Source organism: Acipenser ruthenus, chromosome 32 (assembly GCF_902713425.1).
Source record: "Acipenser ruthenus chromosome 32, fAciRut3.2 maternal haplotype, whole genome shotgun sequence".
NCBI lineage: Eukaryota > Metazoa > Chordata > Actinopteri > Acipenseriformes > Acipenseridae > Acipenser > Acipenser ruthenus.
Genome location: NC_081220.1, coordinates 5,546,201 through 5,563,414, shown reverse-complemented (window position 1 = coordinate 5,563,414; position 17,214 = coordinate 5,546,201). Strand labels below are relative to the sequence as shown.

The following is a 17,214-nucleotide window of genomic DNA, read 5'->3' as shown; positions in this document are numbered from 1 at the left end:
CTGAACAATTGTGGGCTTGATGGTTTCTTTTTTCTACGTTTCTACCGGAATGAGATACACACTCAAAATGTGTCCCCTTCCTTCAGCAACCCCCGACTGAAGATTGAAGTGGTCATTCCTTGCAGCGAGTAGGTTCCCGATAACAACACTCATTGTCAACTCGGTGCTCAGAAGAAAACACTGCCACTCCTCCTGGTGGATACCGAGACCAATCCCTTCAAAACGTGTTTCATTCTAGAAATGATCCTTGCAAATATAGTCTTAACTTTTATTAGCAGACCGTCGCCCCCAACTGGCAAGCTCTACTTCATATGAAACAATGACTGGGCAACAACGAGGTGTTACATTAACAATACAAACTAACTCGAGACATCCAAGCCGTTAAAGCATACCTTAAGTTTGTCGCGTGATACAAAAGCAAGTATTGGCATTTTTGCATTGTCTGCCTCGTCAAACAAGCTCGAGCCACAGCACACAGCGCTGCTGCATCGGGACACAGATTGTGGATTTCTAAGCGACTGAATAAACGAGCTGAGACTACTTTTTAAAGAAATTGAAAACATACCTCTAGTCGAAATATTTGCTATTTATTTCAATTATTTTTTTAAAATTTGCAATCACAGACTACATTGCCAAAATAAAAATAAAAAACAACTGACAATCTGATTTGCTCGTATCAAGCTGCGATGAAGCCTATGAGAATCGGTGGCACCGTTAAAGGGGAATTAGCTCAAATGGTAGAGCGCTCGCTTAGCATGCGAGAAGTAGCGGGATCGATGCCCGCATTCCCCAAATAATTTTAAAGTATCTGCGTATTTTGTCCCGGCGCATTATGGAGATAAATACAAAGTGTGACAATTCTTTGTAACAGAGACGCCCACCCTGCATGTGTATTTTAATGCACAGTCTGCTAATTTGTAATAATCCCCGGACTGAAAAACTGCAGCGCGTGATATTTTGTAGGTCTTCTTATCTCCTATGTCCGCTAACGCTAGGCACAACGTGCCCGAGTGCTGTAGCAGCAGCCATGAAGCAATTTAGTTTTTCAGTAGAAATAAAGTTTTTGTGTATGGGTGTTTTGAAAAGATCAGTTAAATAGCTACGTATTTTGAAATAAGGATGTATTCATTATTATGAACGTTGGCCGAAAGGATATTGTATTATTATTTCCCACGTGTGCTTGACTTGTACAAATCTGATAGAGTTTCAACAAAGGCATTTGACTTGGGTTCATTATTTAGCCTATACTGCCATCTGCAGCATTACTGCGGGTGTCGTTTGTTTCTTTTGACAATAATACGGCTGTTTTCACGGAAAACCGTGAGAGCATGTAGCCGTGGCCGAGTGGTTAATGAACAAACAGAGCTGTCAGAAATGGAATTCGAACCCACGCTTCCAGGGTAACTGTGATCTGAACGCAGCGCCATAGCTCGCTCAACCATCCTGAATTACACACGTCTTTTTACAACATTGCAGTACACTGCTGAACCTCCGATGTCTGACGCTGCAGTAAATCAACTCGTGTGTGTGTGTACTTATTCTTTTTCTGTTTATATGAAGGAGGGCGACCTGTTTTGTCGCATTCTATATGGGATTGTAGCAGCCACACCCAGTGACACCCAGTGAGAGTCCTAATACCGACACTACTAAAAATTAATTAAAAGGTTTGGAATAGGAATGACAACAGAATGACAAAGGCAGAATAACAATTCGCAAAGCTTTATTACAATGATCCATGATTCACATAAATCAGTTCAAATAACTAACAATAAAATGTATTAAAGTTGTACTAAAAACAAGGAGGGGAAATCGAATAAAGCCAGCCAATAGCCACATTTTAAAAGCATGGGGTATTAGACCAACATATAGCAGCGATTACACTTCTCTTTAAGAGTGCTAGGTGATTGGAAACAGCTCTTCGCAGCAAGGGTACAACAACAAAAGCCAGATTGTTAATACACACAAGTTTTAACAGTATTAGGGAACGTTAGCTGCAACATTACAGGTTTAACTATATTAGAGCAATTCAACAACAATACAAGTTTAGTTAAGATAATTAGCAGCAACGTTCAGCTTTAGCAGCGGTGTAGCATAAGTAAACAGAACCAAAAGGTGTGGGGACATTTACCTGCTGCTGGAACACTTTTAATCTAACAAAACAAAATTAATGAGACCGGGATTTAACTACACGTCTCAGAGCTTTATTCAACAGACTAGCTCTCGAATTATCCAACACTTTACTTTTGGAATATACTCACACGGCTGTAACACCGCAGACACAGACACAGCGCGTCTCCAGAACACTCATCTACAGCAGCAGCACACCGAATCTCAGGTCCCACGCACCTGTCGGTACTTCCTCTCTCACCCCGCCTCAAAGAAAGAAACTTTCTCCCGACAGCCCTGCTAGCTCAGTCGGTAGAGCATGAGACTCTTAATCTCAGGGTCGTGGTTTCGAGCCCCACGTTGGGCGTCCTTTTTAAATACAAATTGTAGATGTTTCTTCGAGGCAACGGAGCAATGTCTGATTCTTTTCACATTGTATAAAGTATTGCAACACAATTACTTATTGGTCATTGTCATATAGCAATTGCTATTGTAAAATGCGTGCATCCTTTAAAGCTATACCGATATTGAAATAAAGAATCTTACTTTCGTGGGTTGGCTTCAATCTGTTTCTTTTTTTTTACACTTGTCATTACATCATTCATGGAGCAAGTTAGTATGTGCGTAATAAACCCAATCGGGCCTTGATACAATAGACAACCCTTGTCTGTGCTGAAATGAAATAATGCGGTTTTCTACTAAAGCAAACGCAGCTTGTCAGAATGGCCGAGTGGTCTAAGGCGCCAGACTCAAGGACGCTGTCTTTCCAAAGAATTGTGTGTTCTGGTCTCCGAATGGAGGCGTGGTTTCAAATCCCACTTCTGACAGTTCACTTTTACTTATTTTTTAAATGAATCAATTTGTTCATTTTACTATAAAAGATTGTTTCAAGGAAATCAACAGCTGATACCAAACTCTTGTCAGCACTCAATACCATTTTAATTTCCATTTTAAATTGGACTAAAATAGCGTTCCTAACACAGATTGCATTTTTGTTGTAAACTGGCTACTTGTCGAAGTCACTGAAAAATATTTTGTGTAGAAACATGTGTTATTTAACTAAAGATTGTTTTAATATTTCAAATAACATATTACTTTGAAAAACATCTCCGACTGCCACTGGATCGTGGTCTCAGGCTGGGATGCGGACCATTGAGAACAGTATAAACAATCTATTAGTGGAAGTAGCTTACATGAGAAATGCCCTCGTTTAACATGCTAGGATGATCGACTTCGGTATTCTCCAACTGCTGTTTACGTTTTCTAACACGTTATGAGGACGAATACAAAGGTTGACAGCTTCCTTGTAAGTGGGGGTAAGCACAAGTTATTTCAGATGTAATGTCTATTTTAAACTCAATCTAGTCCTGCGTAGTGCAAAAGACATTGCTATATTTTTATATTAGTCAATCCCTATTTAAAGTGTTCTTAAATTGTTTTGACATTAGCAATGATCAATTTAAATGTGGTTATTGATTTAAACAACTGAACATTTGTGGGCTTGATGGTTTCTTTTTTCTACGTTTCTACCGGAATGAGATACACACTCAAAATGTGTCCCCTTCCTTCAGCAACCCCCGACTGAAGATTGAAGTGGTCATTCCTTGCAGCGAGTAGGTTACCGATAACAACACTCATTGTCAGCTCGGTGCTCAGAAGAAAACACTGCCACTCCTCTTGGTGGATACCGAGACCAATCCCGAATGTAACAGGTGGGACCGCGGGAACCAGGAAGTGTTAATTGTTGGCATTATAAATATCGGCACCATAAGGGTGCAAGAGAACCAGGTAGTCGATGTGCAGCTGTGTTTTGGTGTTCCTGTGTTCCCGTGGTTCCCCCTGTGACGAGGGCGAGTCGGCGGATATACTTTTGGACGTCAGTATTCCGGACTCTCCCGAGGAAGTGGAACGCCGCCAGCCACTGTTTCTGGTAGTTGTCTTTCCCTGTGTTTATCTTGCACATTGTTTTTGCTTATTATTGTCCCTTGTTTGTTTTAATTTGTGTACGCACGTTTTTATTTGTCTTTACAGTTTTAATAGTATCGTGCAGCGTTTAGCTAGCTTTTAGTGTGTGTCTATAGGAGCTGCGAGGGAGAGCGTCGCTATTGTAGCTGCTCTGCTCTACAGAGCATTGAACGTTTAGTCAAGTAAGGTGCTGGGTTGTGTTTTCTTTTTGAATTGTGCACTATTATGTTTGTTGTGGTGATTTTGTTTATAGTTACACTGTTAATATATTTACTTTAATAATTCACGTATGGTTTCTTTTGTTTATTTTATCACAGGTGGTGGTTGACTGCCCTTCTGGGCTTTGGTGGGTGGAGCAGCCAAATATTTATTAATTGGATGGACGTTTCTCTATCTCTCCTCTAGGTGTCGCTGGGGACAATAAATAAGCAATTATTCTATTGTGCAAGATATATGGTTAGGATTGTGTGTAATTGCACTGCAGCAATTGTGGGTTTTAGTGTTGTTGTTGATAATAAAGATTTTGTTGGCACAACCAATTTCCATTCTTTTGTCTTTTCATTTATTTGAGAGGGGCTCTGTGTGGGGTACCCAAATATTGCTGCTAGATTAATAAGGTTATGTGAGGTTCTATTTCTCGTTAAACTATAGATGGCATAGTCTGCATCGCGACCTGTACAGTTAAATAGAGAATAGGTCGTGGACGCCACACATGGAAAAAATCCAGTATATTTGTCCAGTACACCGAGATCTCTCGAACGTTTCAATGAGTCAGCCCTTAATAAACACTGTCCGTGTTCATTTCTGTGTATATGACATTGTCTATACACAATACCTGCCATGTAAGCCTATTGGTATCAAACCGATCACAATTAATGTGATCCGTGTTTTCAGTCAGATTGATAGTTTTAATCAATCGTCGAAAAAGCAGCAGTGCTTTGCAACTGTAGTTCGTCTTGCGTACCTTTAGGCAAGATACCCACTCAGAACGTGTCCGCTTCCTCCAGCCCCCTAAGGAACACTGGAGGGGTCATCAATAACAGGGAGCAGTTGGCCAAAAATCAACACTCACTGCCTCCTTCACGCTCAAAAGTGAACACTCTCACTCTTCCTCGTTGATAGCGAGTCCAAACACTTTAAAAACGCATTTTGCTAGCAAATCGCTATAGAAATGATCCCTGAAAGTATTGTTGTATGGGCAAGTGGCCGACCGTCTCCCTCCAACTCTGAGTGGCACCGGTAGCTGTGCCGCTGAGAAATTAACAGGAACTTTCATATAATGCAATTGCTGTTGCCCAGTGAGGTGTTACAACAACATTTCAAACTCATTCCAGACTGCAGGCGGTTAAAAGCTTAATTGGGTTCAATTTTCTCGTATGATCTAAAAAGTAGGAGCCAGTTGCCTCATTTGCATTGTCTGCCTTCCTCCTTTGCACTGTGAAGTCTATCAAATTTGTGCTTAAAATCTGAATACGATTCCCATTTGAATCGTGTATATTTGGTTTCCATTTTAGCAATATGCATACACACTGTTCTGTCGAGCTCCCAGGGTGTTATCCAATAAAACGATAGGTTGCGGATGCAACCCCGGTTCCCTGAAAGAGAAAATAACCATCAAGGTATGGGACATTGCCGTCAGGCAGTAGGGATTGGCTGAGCTTTATGTCAAAGCTGCCGATTGGCCTCCGCGCAAGCTGCCGTGTAAGCCCGCCCCCCTGGGAGCTTACTATACGCAGCGCGCGGAGAGTCACTTCCTCTTTTGCCCTTCAGGCCGTGAAGGCCTCCAGAGCGACCTCGCGGCTTGATGGTTATTTTCTCTTTCAGGGAACCGGGGTTGCATCCGCAACCTATCGTTCCCTTTCAAGTCGAAAATAACCATCAAGGTATGGGAACAGTGTACCCAAGCCGTCGCGAGGGAGGATTCTCGGCAGTAGGACAGCCTTACGTCATAACGCAACTGCGTAGGCAGTACATCTACACATATGCGGAGCTGCGCCTCAGCGTCTATGCTCGCAATGACACCTGTCCCAAGGTGGAATAGTCACACCATATTGTCAACCACTCTAGACGTCCGCAACCTGAGGCATCATAGAGTGCAACACAGATGATCCAAATGACGGAGCAGTGGATTCCAGTACATTCAACCGGTAGAACCTCGTAAATGTATGCGGTGTAACCCAACTGGCTGCAGCGCAAATGTCAGACATCGGCACCCCTCTAAAGAGGGCCCAGGATGTTGCCATACCCCTAGTGGAATGTGCCTTCAACTGCCCTGGTGGCGGAAGGCCCATAGAATCATATGCTAACTGAATAGCATCCACTATCCAATGAGAAAGGCGTTGCTTAGACAGCGGCTGACCCAAAGTTTTAGAACCATGGCATATGAACAGCTGTTCTGTTTGCCTCACAGTCTTTGTGCGATCAATATAACACCTCAATGCCCGCACAGGGCAGAGCATGTGTAACCGCTCTTCCTCTTGGGAAGAAAAAGGAGGAGGATGGAACGCCATCAACTCGACTGGTTGGTTCATGTGAAACGGGGATATGACCTTGGGTAAAAAGGCCGGATTTGGACGCATGGAGACCTTAGAACCGTCTCCTGCGAAACGAGTACATGATGGATGCACTGAAAGTGCATGTAACTCGCCCACACGTTTTGCTGATACCACTGACAGCAAAAACGCAGTCTTAATAGACACGAACTTCATAATCCACACTGTGGAGAGGCTCGAACGGTGCCTTGGTAAGGGCTTCTAGCACCACATCAAGGCTCCAAGACGGTAAACTGGTCGACCTTGGAGGCCGCAAGCGTCTTGCGCCCTTTAGGAACTGAGATGCCAGGAAATGGCAACCAGGTGATAACCCGTCAATGCGTACATGGCAAGCCGAAATAGCGGCCAAATACACTTTAAGTGTAGAGGGAGACTTACCCTCATCTAACAGCTTCTGCAGAAACTGTAATATCACTGCCATAAGGCAGGAGACCGGGTCATGGCCCTCAGCCAGACACCAACTCTGAAACAATTGCCACTTATACGCATATTGCGACCGAGTAGAGGGCGCTCTCGCACTCTGAATGGTGGATATAACCGCCGTCGAAAGCCCTAAGGCTAACAGGCGCTCCCGCTCAGGGGCCAAGCCCATAGCTGCATGAGCTTGGGGTTCGGGTGCCATAGCCCTCCTTGGGCTTGGGACAACAGGTCCGCTCGCAGAGGGAGCTCCCTCGGGCGACCGTGCAACAACTGCACTAGACTCGGGAACCATATCCTCCGAGGCCACCGAGGAGCGATCAGGATCACTGTCGCTTGCTCTACCCTGACCTTCTCCAAGAAGGCGGGGAGCATCGGAATCGGTGGAAATGCATATAGGAGCCCTGGCGGCCATTCGTGAGCCAGTGCATCGACTCCTAGGGGGCTGTCGAGGTCCTTCACCGAGAAACATAGGGGGCAGTGCGTGGTCTCTCGCGAAGCGAAGAGATCGACTTGCGCTGTGCCGAACCAGTCCCAAATGCGCTCTACCACCCGAGGGTGAAGACGCCATTCGCCTGCAAGAGGACCTCCTCTGGACAGGTGATCCGCTGCGTAATTGACTCTGCCCGGTAGGTGAACCGCCCGCAGAGAGGCTAAACGCGGTTGAGCCCAAAGCAACAGCCGTGTTACCAACCGGTGAAGACCGGGGGACCGCAAGCCGCCCTGGCGGTTGATATACGCCACTACCGTGGTGTTGTCTGACCGCACTAACACGTGCTTGCCTAGAAGCATTGGCAAGAAGTGCCGCAGGGCAAGGTCCACCGCTCTGAGTTCCAGAGCATTGATGTGGGCCGACCTCCAGGGTCCTGACCACACTCCGTGAGTCCCCGACCCGTTCCAGACTGCTCCCCAACCTTGGTTGGAAGCGTCGGTCGTAATAACCTCCCTTCGGAAGATGGGACCCAAGCGTACGCCCTGGCGGATGTTCGACGGAACTTTCCACCAGCGCAGTGCTTCCCAGCAGGTTCGGGATACCCTCAACCTGCGGTGTTTGTCTCTCCGCGGATGCAACACGAAGGCATTGAACCAGGCCTGCAGGGTTCTCTGGTGTAGTAAGCCCAAAGGAAGGGCTTGCGAGGCGGCAGCCATCAACCCCAGCATGCGCTGACACAGCTCCATGCTGACTGTTTCTCTCAACCTGAACAGGGAGAGACACCGCTCCAGTGAGGCAACTCTTTGTGTCGACAGGGTCGCTTCCATGGACACAGAGTCCAGATGCAGACCCAAGAATTCGGTCTGTTGGCTCGGCACGAGGCGGCTCTTTTCTGAATTGACCTTCAGACCTAGCCGCTGAAGATGGTCTGTAACCATCACTGTGTGCTGTGCCAACTGCTCCTTTGACTGCGCGCAGACGAGCCAGTCGTACAGATAGTTCAGCAGTCGGATGCCTTGAGCCCGCAAGGGGGCTAAAATGGCGTCCATACACTTCAAAAAGGTTCGAGGAGCTAGAGACAGGCCGAATGGCAGGACACAAAACTCGTAGACCCTGCTCTGAAATGCGAAACGTAGGTACTTCCTGTGACCCGGACAGATGGGAACGTGAAAGTATGCATCTGTGAGGTCTACAGTGGTAAACCAGTCGCCCTGCCGGACAGACTGGACAATGTGCCTGTGCGTAAGCATCTTGAACGACAACACCCGTAGGTATTTGTTCAGTAGTCGCAGATCTAAAATAGGGCGGAGCCCGTCGTCCTTTTTTGGCACTAGGAAGTACTTGGAGTAGAACCCCTGGTCGGTCAGAGCAGGGTCTACTAGTTGAATGGCACGCTTCTTGAGCAATGCCTGTATTTCTGCATTTAGAGCTGAGGACTGAACCGAGTCCTTCACTGCAGTTACCACCACTCCCCTGAAGGGGGGGGGGATTTAACCGGAATTGAAGGATGTACCCGGTGAGTATAGTCTTGCGCACCCAGATGTCGTTGGTGCATTGTTGCCAGAACAGAAGCTGTGGAACAGTGTAGGGGTGGGTTAATGGCTGCCAGGGTTTCTCAGGGCTGCTTAGGCTGCGCTCGCTCACGAGGGGCCTGACCAGAGCCACGAGGGCGTGGTCTGCTACCTCCTCTGGGGCGCCACCCTCCGCGCTGCGATCTTGCAAACGCGGGTTGGCTGCGTGCTGAAACCCCCAAAGGGGCGGTTTTACTGCCCTGTGGGTGCGCTTGCCGCTGCGGTGGCGCCCTGCGCCATTGGCGCTCCTGCGGCCGCCTTGGCTGGAAAGGCTTGCTTGGCCACAACTTAGCCAACTGCTGCGACGCCTCACGCGCCTTGACGGAGCGTTGCAGCATCTCCTCCACCGCTAGGCCAAACGTGTGCCCCGGGGATATAGGAGCATCTAGCAACGGGGCCTTATCAGGCTCCTGTACCCTGGCCTGTGAGAGCCAGAGCTGCCTCCTTGCCACTACAAGGGAAGCAATGCTCCTGCCCTGTGCTCGCGCATTCAGCTGAGCCAGCTTAACCAAAAACTGTGCAACTGCACCCAGCTCGGTTCTAAGTCTGACGGATGGGGACTCAGGCAGGTCGCGAATCAGCGCCGCCTGGTAGACTGTCAGGAGGCTGGCCATGTTAGACAGTCTAACTGCCTCTGTAGCCGCGGCATAACCCTTTTTTAGGTGGGCCTCCGTAATCCTACACTGCCTGTTAGGGCAGGAAGGGTCCTTAGCCAGCCCCGATAATGTCGGTGCCTTTACTAGCACGGCGAACGCGGCGCCCACTCGCGGAAAGGACGCTAATCCAGCTTCGCTCGCCCCGTGCATGGTAAAAGCCGAAGCCTTGCGAGAAGTTGCAGGGGCGGAGGCCGGGGCTCCCCAGGTGGACTGCACCTCCTTAATAAAATCCGGGAACGCCGGGAGCATCCTGGACTGAAGCGGCGGAGCCGATGGCAACTCAAATAAAGAGCGTCGTGTTGGCTCTGACGCAGGCCAGTCCACGCCTAAGTGACGGGCTGCCCTCTCCACCACTGACCAGATAGGGTCATTAGTATCCAGCACTTCAGGGTCGTCCTGCCCAGAGTGCTGGGATGCCACCTCAGGCTCTGTGTCCTCAAAGAGCGGGTCTGCTTCAGATGCGTCCCTTGAGACAGCATCGGCGTCCCACTCTACTTCCTGGGGCACTGGTGGAGGAACCGTCAGCTGACTAGTGCTGGGTCCGGTTACTAGCTCTGGGGCCCGAGGCGCCACATTTACTAGGGTCATAAGGAGGGATTGTTGTCCCATCATGAGCTCCATAAATTGTGACATCTTGGAGGTGAGCTCAGCCACCCCAGATGTGTCCTGGTAACGCCTACCCCTCCGAGGGGAGCGAGAGTGCCTTCTCCGGCGAGGCGATCGAGACCTGGATCGAGACTCCCGATGGGGGCGAGCCCCGCGAGAGGAGGGACTGCGGGAACGTTCCGGAGCACACCTGGCTGGAGATCTCTGACCAGCTGTAAGCTGGGAAGATGGGCTCAGAGGGAGCTGAGACGTCGCCGGCAGCGACACGATCGATGACAGTGGGGCCGAGACGGTGTGGGACGAGCCCAAGGATGGGGAACGACCACCAACTGCCTTCCTCGCTCTCTGGCGAAGGGTGCGTGTCTGAAACCCCGCACATAGCTGGCAGTATGCCCTATCTGCCAGGGCAGATGCGGCATGGTCCGGCCCCAAGCATGCGACGCAGTCTTCATGAGGGTCGCTGGCAGGCAACTTGTCCTGACAGGTCACGCAATGGTGGAACCCAGACATAATAGAACGCCGAAGCGTCTAGTATTGACGTCAAGCACCAAAGAGTGTGCGTCGAGCACTGTCGCGTCAAACGCCGAGGTGCACGCGTCGGACGCCTAAGCGTCGGACACCAAGCGTCGAGCACCTGAAGTGCGTGCGTCAAGCACCGCCGCGTCGAGCGCAGAGGTGCATGCGTCGAGCGTCGAGGGTGCGTGCGTCGAGCACCGAGCGCCGAAGCATCGAGCACCGAGGTGCGTGCGTCGAGCGTCGAGGGTGCGCGCGTCGAGCGCCGAGCGTCGAGCGTCGAGCGCCGAAGCGTCGAGCATCGAGCGTCGAGCGTCGAGCGTCGAGCGTCGAGCGCCGAGCGTCGAGCGTCGAGCGTCGAGCGCCGAGCACCGAAGCACGGAGCGTCGAGCGTCGAGCGTCGAGCGCCGAGCACCGAAGCACGGAGCACCGAGGTGCGTGCGTCGAGCGTCGAGCACCGAGCGTCGAGCGCCAAGCGTCGAGCGTCGAGGGTGCGTGCGTCGAGGCGCCAAGCGCGGAGCGCGGAGCACCGAGCGTCGAGCGCCGAAGCGTCGAGCGTCGAGCACCGAGCGTCGAGCACCGAGCACCAAGCGCTGATGGAACGTGTACCGAGCGTCGAGCACCGAGCGCCGAAGCGTCGAGCGTCGAGCACTGAGCCCCAAGTGCAGAAGCACTAAGCACCAAGCGCAGAAGCGCTGCACAAAGCGCCGAAGCGCTGCACCATGCGCACAAGCGCTGACACCAAAAGCGCCGGAGCGCGAGCGCCGAAGCGCGAGTACCGAGCGTGGAACGCTAGCACAGACGCCTAAGCGTCAGCTGACCCGCCAAGCGGAGACGCTAAGTGCTGGTACAGTGTCTGATGCTGTGCAATACCTACCTGAAAGGTGCTGGGGATTTTGCACGTTGGTGGTTGTCTTCCTCTGTATAGTGAAGGGAATTTTTTTTTTTTTTGTGGACGCTGCAGAAGGTAAGGGAGTGTAGTGCAATACCACGTGGCGGGAACGCGCCGCAGGGGGGAACACTGGCAGCAGTGTGGAGTAGTGGTTAGGGCTCTGGACTCTTGACCGGAGAGTCATGGGTTCAATCCCCGGTGGAGGACACTGCTGTTGTACCCTTGAGCAAGGAACTTTACCTAGATTGCTCTAGTAAAAACCCAGCTGTATAAATGAGTAATTGTATGTAAAAATAATGTGATATCTTGTAACAATTGTAAGTCGCCCTGGATAAGGGCGTCTGCTAAGAAATAAATAATAATAATAATAATAACACTGCAGAGCAGACTACCCGCACACACACACGGTCTAGCCTAAGCTAGACCGAGGATGCAAAATGCGCGTGGGCCAAGGCCAACGCAACACGCGTCCGAACACACAATATACAATATATATAACAAAATATATATACAATAAAATATAAATATATATACAAAATATATATATACAAAAAACCCACACAATAATAATTAAAGGAATAGAGGAAAGATGGAGACCACGAAGAACGCGATGCCGAAGCAAAGCGAAAAGGAATATATAATGTAAACAATATATAATCCTAAATAATAATACAATAACAATAATAATAAACAATAATAACTCCGGAGAGTATAACTGAAATAAACACGGAAAAGGGGATAAACCAGCTTCTCAAGCCTAAGCTTTAGTGAGTACAATCAGTTAAATAGCTCTAAGTCCTACCGCTACTGATGCTGAAGGCAAAAGAGGAAGTGACTCTCCGCGCGCTGCGTATAGTAAGCTCCCAGGGGGGCGGGCTTACACGGCAGCTTTGACATAAAGCTCAGCCAATCCCTACTGCCTGACGGCAATGTCCCATACCTTGATGGTTATTTTCGACTTGAAAGGGAACTAACTTGCTGCAGCACTCTAGCACAAGCAAGGACTTTGTAAAGAATTGTGTGTTTTGGCTTCCAAATGGAGGCGTGGGTGCAAATCTCACTTCTGACAGTTGACTTTTACTTATTTTTAAAATGAATAAATGTGTTCATTTTATTATAAAAGATTTTCAAGGAAATCAACAGCTGATACCAAACTCTTGTCAGCACTCAATAACATTTTAATTTCTGCCTCGTCAAACAAGCTCGAGCCACAGCAGACAGTGCTGCTGCATCAGGACACAGAGGTGGATTTTAAAGCGACTGAATCAACGAGCTGAGACTACTTTTTGAAGAAATTGAAAACATACCTCTAGTCAAAATATTTGCTATTTAGTTAAGCCATTTATTTTTTGAATTTGCAAATGGCAGACTACATTGCCAAAAATCTGACAATCTGAATTGCTCATATCAAGCTGCGATGTAGCCTATGAGAATCACTGGCATAATTCGAGGGGAATTAGCTCAAATGGTAGAGAGCTCGCTTCGCATGCGAGAAATAGCGGGATCGATGCCCGCATTCTCCAAATAGTTTTAATATATCTGCGTATTTAGTCCCAACGCATTATGGAGATACATACAGTGTGACAATTCTTTGTAACAGTCGCCCACCCTACATGTGTATTTTAAAGCAGTCTGCTAATTTGTAATATTCCCGCAGACTGAAAAACTGCAGTGCGCCCTCCATCGTATGCCTTGCGAGAAGCACAAAGGGAGATTTTTTATATTTTTTAGCAATTGAAGAGTTTGTGTTAATTGACAATAAATATAAATGGCTTGAAGTTTGCTTTAATTTGTAACGTGTTTGTAATGAATTAGTGGTTTTTTACCATCATTGTACTGTATACTAGCTACTGTTGCATGTCCAGGGGCTCATTAATCAGCTTCCCATATGGTCTAGCGGTTAGGATTCCTGGATTTCAGCTAGGTGGCCCAGGTTCGAATCCCGGTATGGCAACGTCTTTGTTATTCTCATTTTGTTACAGAACTGTGGTCATGTGTAATGTGTTTTCATTATGATGATAAACCTACAGTTACTGCTGCAATGTTACTGCAGAATGATGCAATGTATTTGACTCTATTCACATCACCTCACATTTCACTGGTTGCCTACGAGGGCTTGAGAGGGGTGATGTAAAAGTGAGAGAGAAAGAGCAAAGTTTAAACACATAACATACAACAATCTGACACTCGCTCCAGACGGGTCAGGCAGCATCCTCTGGCTTCTGGGCATTTAGTGGAACAAGAGACAGGAAGGGGACCAACAGGACAAAAGGACAGATCCTTCGCAACTCAGTGCGGCATCCTCAGGCAGCTAAGCTGTCAGCTGGGCAGCGTGGAGAGCTTAGGAAATGTGTCTCGGGTCTGTTTAGGAGAGACAAAAACAGAGAACCCCCTCCGTTTAGGACAGACGGAAACAGAGAAACGATGGAATGCTGTCAGTAGTGTGCAGTGGCCTGCTATAGAGAGCAGAGAGCTGCTGAATGCAGTGGAAATTGGTATTTGAGAGTTAAGGCGTTTAAGATGATGTCGGAGATGGGTCTGCCTTTTGGCAGAGATGAAGAATGCGTAGATCTGAGGCCTCTGCAGAACCTGAGAGGATGAGAATGCGTTGCTCGGAGGCTGCTGCAAAACCTATTGATTTGATCAGGAGCAGTCTAAGAGTGTATTGTCTATTGCGGTGTTGGAGAACTCTTGACTGAAATGTTGATAATCGTAGGACATAGTTTCCGTATGTGCCTGGAAGCTCAAATTGAATGAAATGGACTTTGAAAGTTGTATTAAGTGCCTTGATGAAGTTGGGGGCAAATGAGGAAGTGCAAATCCGGGAGCAAGAAGGCTGCAGGAATGGCCTGATGCAAGGAAGCAGGAAAATTAATGTGACAGTGGATTCTTAACATCTCAGAAAGCTGATAAGCATGGCTTCATGACCAGATCCTCGAAGGGAGGGGTTTTGATTTGAAATAATCAAGTTAATATATGAAGCAAAAGAGATTGAGGCAGGAGGGGACTGAGAATCCCTCGGAAAGACAACGAACTGCAGGAATTGATAGAAAGTTTGGAGTGTGCGAGATTCGCAGCGATAGCAAATCAGTTTAAATTATGTAGTTTGTGGTGTTATGCTGCCATCTCGAGGTTGCGATTGGAATTGAAACTACTGGCTTCAGTGAAGCAGGGTAGCATATATTTGGTTATTGCGATTAAAATCCTTGTCTATGGATAAAACGTTTGCTTTAGAACAGTTAGTGATGATATAAGTAAGTTAACGTAGGTCTAGAAGAGGAGCCTGCAGTATTTAGATGTCATAATTCGGCGAGTTGAAGCTAAGCTCTCATGTTGCAAAAGCGCAGCAGCAGGAGCCAGAAGATTGCAGTAGTGAGGCACAGGCTCGCATTGCCTGTTAAAGCTGCCTGGTCGCCATGGCAACTTACCACTCCCAGTAGTCACTCGATGAGGCGTTGCCGTGGTAACCATGGTCTGTGAGGCGCCGGTGTAGAGAGTTGCAGTGCAGCGGTGACGTCGGAACAGTCTTTCTGATGAGAACGCAGAGCAAGCTGAGAATGACGCTGCGCTTTGAACGGCGCTGTAGCTGCGCTGGAGACTGGAGGGAGCAGAGAAGACTAACGTTGGAGCTCCTGCAGAAAAATACAAAAGCTGAATGATGAAAAGAATCACCTGAGCAGGTAGGAAAATAGCTGATACTGTCTACCAGCGCTGAGCAGAGAAATTACCTGCAGTGAAAGGAGCGAACAACAAAAAAACAAACACAGACCAAAAACAAACACAGACGAAGGGCGGAAGCAGTGCTGGGTGTATAAATAGAAAAGAAGGAGAGATTGACATGCAAGCTACCTAACGGGATTGCCCATACCGCTCTGGTCACGCCCTTTTTACCTGACCAAACACAGCAGCGCAAGATAATGGCAGAGAGACTGGAACTTGATTGAAACTGAACTGCCCCCCCCCCCCCAGGAAGTAATTTGTTTGTCGCTTTATAATCAATATGTTGTGTAGGCTAAATTGTATAAATAAATGTCCGGAGACATTCAAATCCAAACACGTTAAAAAATGAAATATTGTGGAATAGAAATAAAGACGGCTTTGACCTCGACATGATTTGAACACGCAACCTTCTGATCTGGAGTCAGACGCGCTACCGTTGCGCCACGAAGTCCTGGCGTAGTGCATGCTTGTTATGCATTCCTAGAGTGCACAGCGTGACATGACAGAATGCAATAATGTGTTAATTTACCAAAAAAAGAAACATAAATAAATGTGTAGGTATTTATTGGTGAATAAACTATATTGCTTCTATGATGGGACCGGAGACCTTACATCCGCATTCTAATGATCGTCCCACCCCAGAGAGACTTTGTCTTGACCAGGGATTAATATAATCTAAAAACAAACTGCGATGGTTCCACGCGATGGGAATGTGAATAGAGTCAAATACATTTGCATCATTCAGTATATATATATATATATATATATATATATATATATATATATATACATATATATATATACATATATATATATATATATATATATATATATATATATATATATCGAGTAACTGTAGCTTTATTATCATATTGAAGACACATTACACATGACCACAGTTCTGTAACAAAATGACAATAACAAGAACGTTCCCTTACCGGGAGTCGAACCCGGGCCGCCTGGGTGAAAACCAGGAATCCTAACCGCTAGACCATATGGGAAGCTGAGGAACAAAATCATGGACATGCAACAGTAGCTAGTATACAGTACAATGATTGGTAAAAACACAAGAACCGATATTTCATTATAAACACGTTACAAATGAAAGCAAACTTCAAGACATTTATTTTTATTCTCAATTAACACAAACTCTTTAATTGCTAATAAATAAATAAATAAATAAATAAATAAATAAATAAATAAATAAATAAATAATCTCCCTTTGTGTTTCTCGGAAGACATACGATGGACGGCGCACTGCAGTTTTTCAGTCTGGGGAATTTTACAAATTAGGAGTCTGTGCTTTAAAATACACATGTAGGGCGGGCGTCTCTGTTACAAAGAATTGTCACACTTTGTATTTATCTCCATAATGCGTTGGGACTAAATACGCAGATACGTTCAAACTATTTGGAGAATGCGGGCATCGATCCCGCTATTTCTCGCATGCTAAGCGAGAGCTCTACCATTTGAGCTAATTCCCCTCGAATTCTGCCAGCGATTCTCATAGGCTACATCGCAGCTTGATATGAGCAATTCAGATTGTCCTAATGTCTGCCTTTTGCAAATTCAAAACATTTTTTTAATTAAATAGCAAATATATCGACGAGAGGCATGTTTTCAATTTCTTCAAAAAGTAGTCTCAGCTCGTTGATTCAGTCGCTTCAAAATCCACCTCTGTGTCCCGATGCAGCAGCGCAGTGTGTTGTGGCTCGAGCTTGTTTGGCGACGCAGACAATGCAAAAATGCCAAAACTTGATTTTGTATCACATGACAAACTTAA

At 47.1% G+C, this 17,214-nt stretch overlaps 5 non-coding genes across 5 annotated transcripts; 1 reads left to right on the top strand and 4 right to left on the bottom strand.

Moving 5' to 3' along the window:
• Positions 1-57: 57 nt before the first annotated feature.
• On the bottom strand, positions 58-263 carry LOC131703557 (small nucleolar RNA U3). Its single transcript, XR_009309998.1, has one exon. It is a non-coding gene; the product is annotated as a small nucleolar RNA U3 (small nucleolar RNA).
• Positions 264-2,822: 2,559 nt separating this feature from the next.
• On the top strand, positions 2,823-2,933 carry trnal-caa (transfer RNA leucine (anticodon CAA)). Its single transcript has 2 exons — positions 2,823-2,860; positions 2,888-2,933. It is a non-coding gene; the product is annotated as a tRNA-Leu (tRNA).
• Positions 2,934-5,049: 2,116 nt separating this feature from the next.
• LOC131703423 (small nucleolar RNA U3) lies at positions 5,050-5,265 on the bottom strand. Its single transcript, XR_009309881.1, has one exon. It is a non-coding gene; the product is annotated as a small nucleolar RNA U3 (small nucleolar RNA).
• A 10,545-nt stretch (positions 5,266-15,810) lies between these two features.
• trnaw-cca (transfer RNA tryptophan (anticodon CCA)) lies at positions 15,811-15,882 on the bottom strand. The gene has a single exon. It is a non-coding gene; the product is annotated as a tRNA-Trp (tRNA).
• Positions 15,883-16,360: 478 nt separating this feature from the next.
• Positions 16,361-16,432, bottom strand: trnae-uuc (transfer RNA glutamic acid (anticodon UUC)). Its single transcript has one exon. It is a non-coding gene; the product is annotated as a tRNA-Glu (tRNA).
• Between the last annotated feature and the right edge of the window lie 782 nt (positions 16,433-17,214).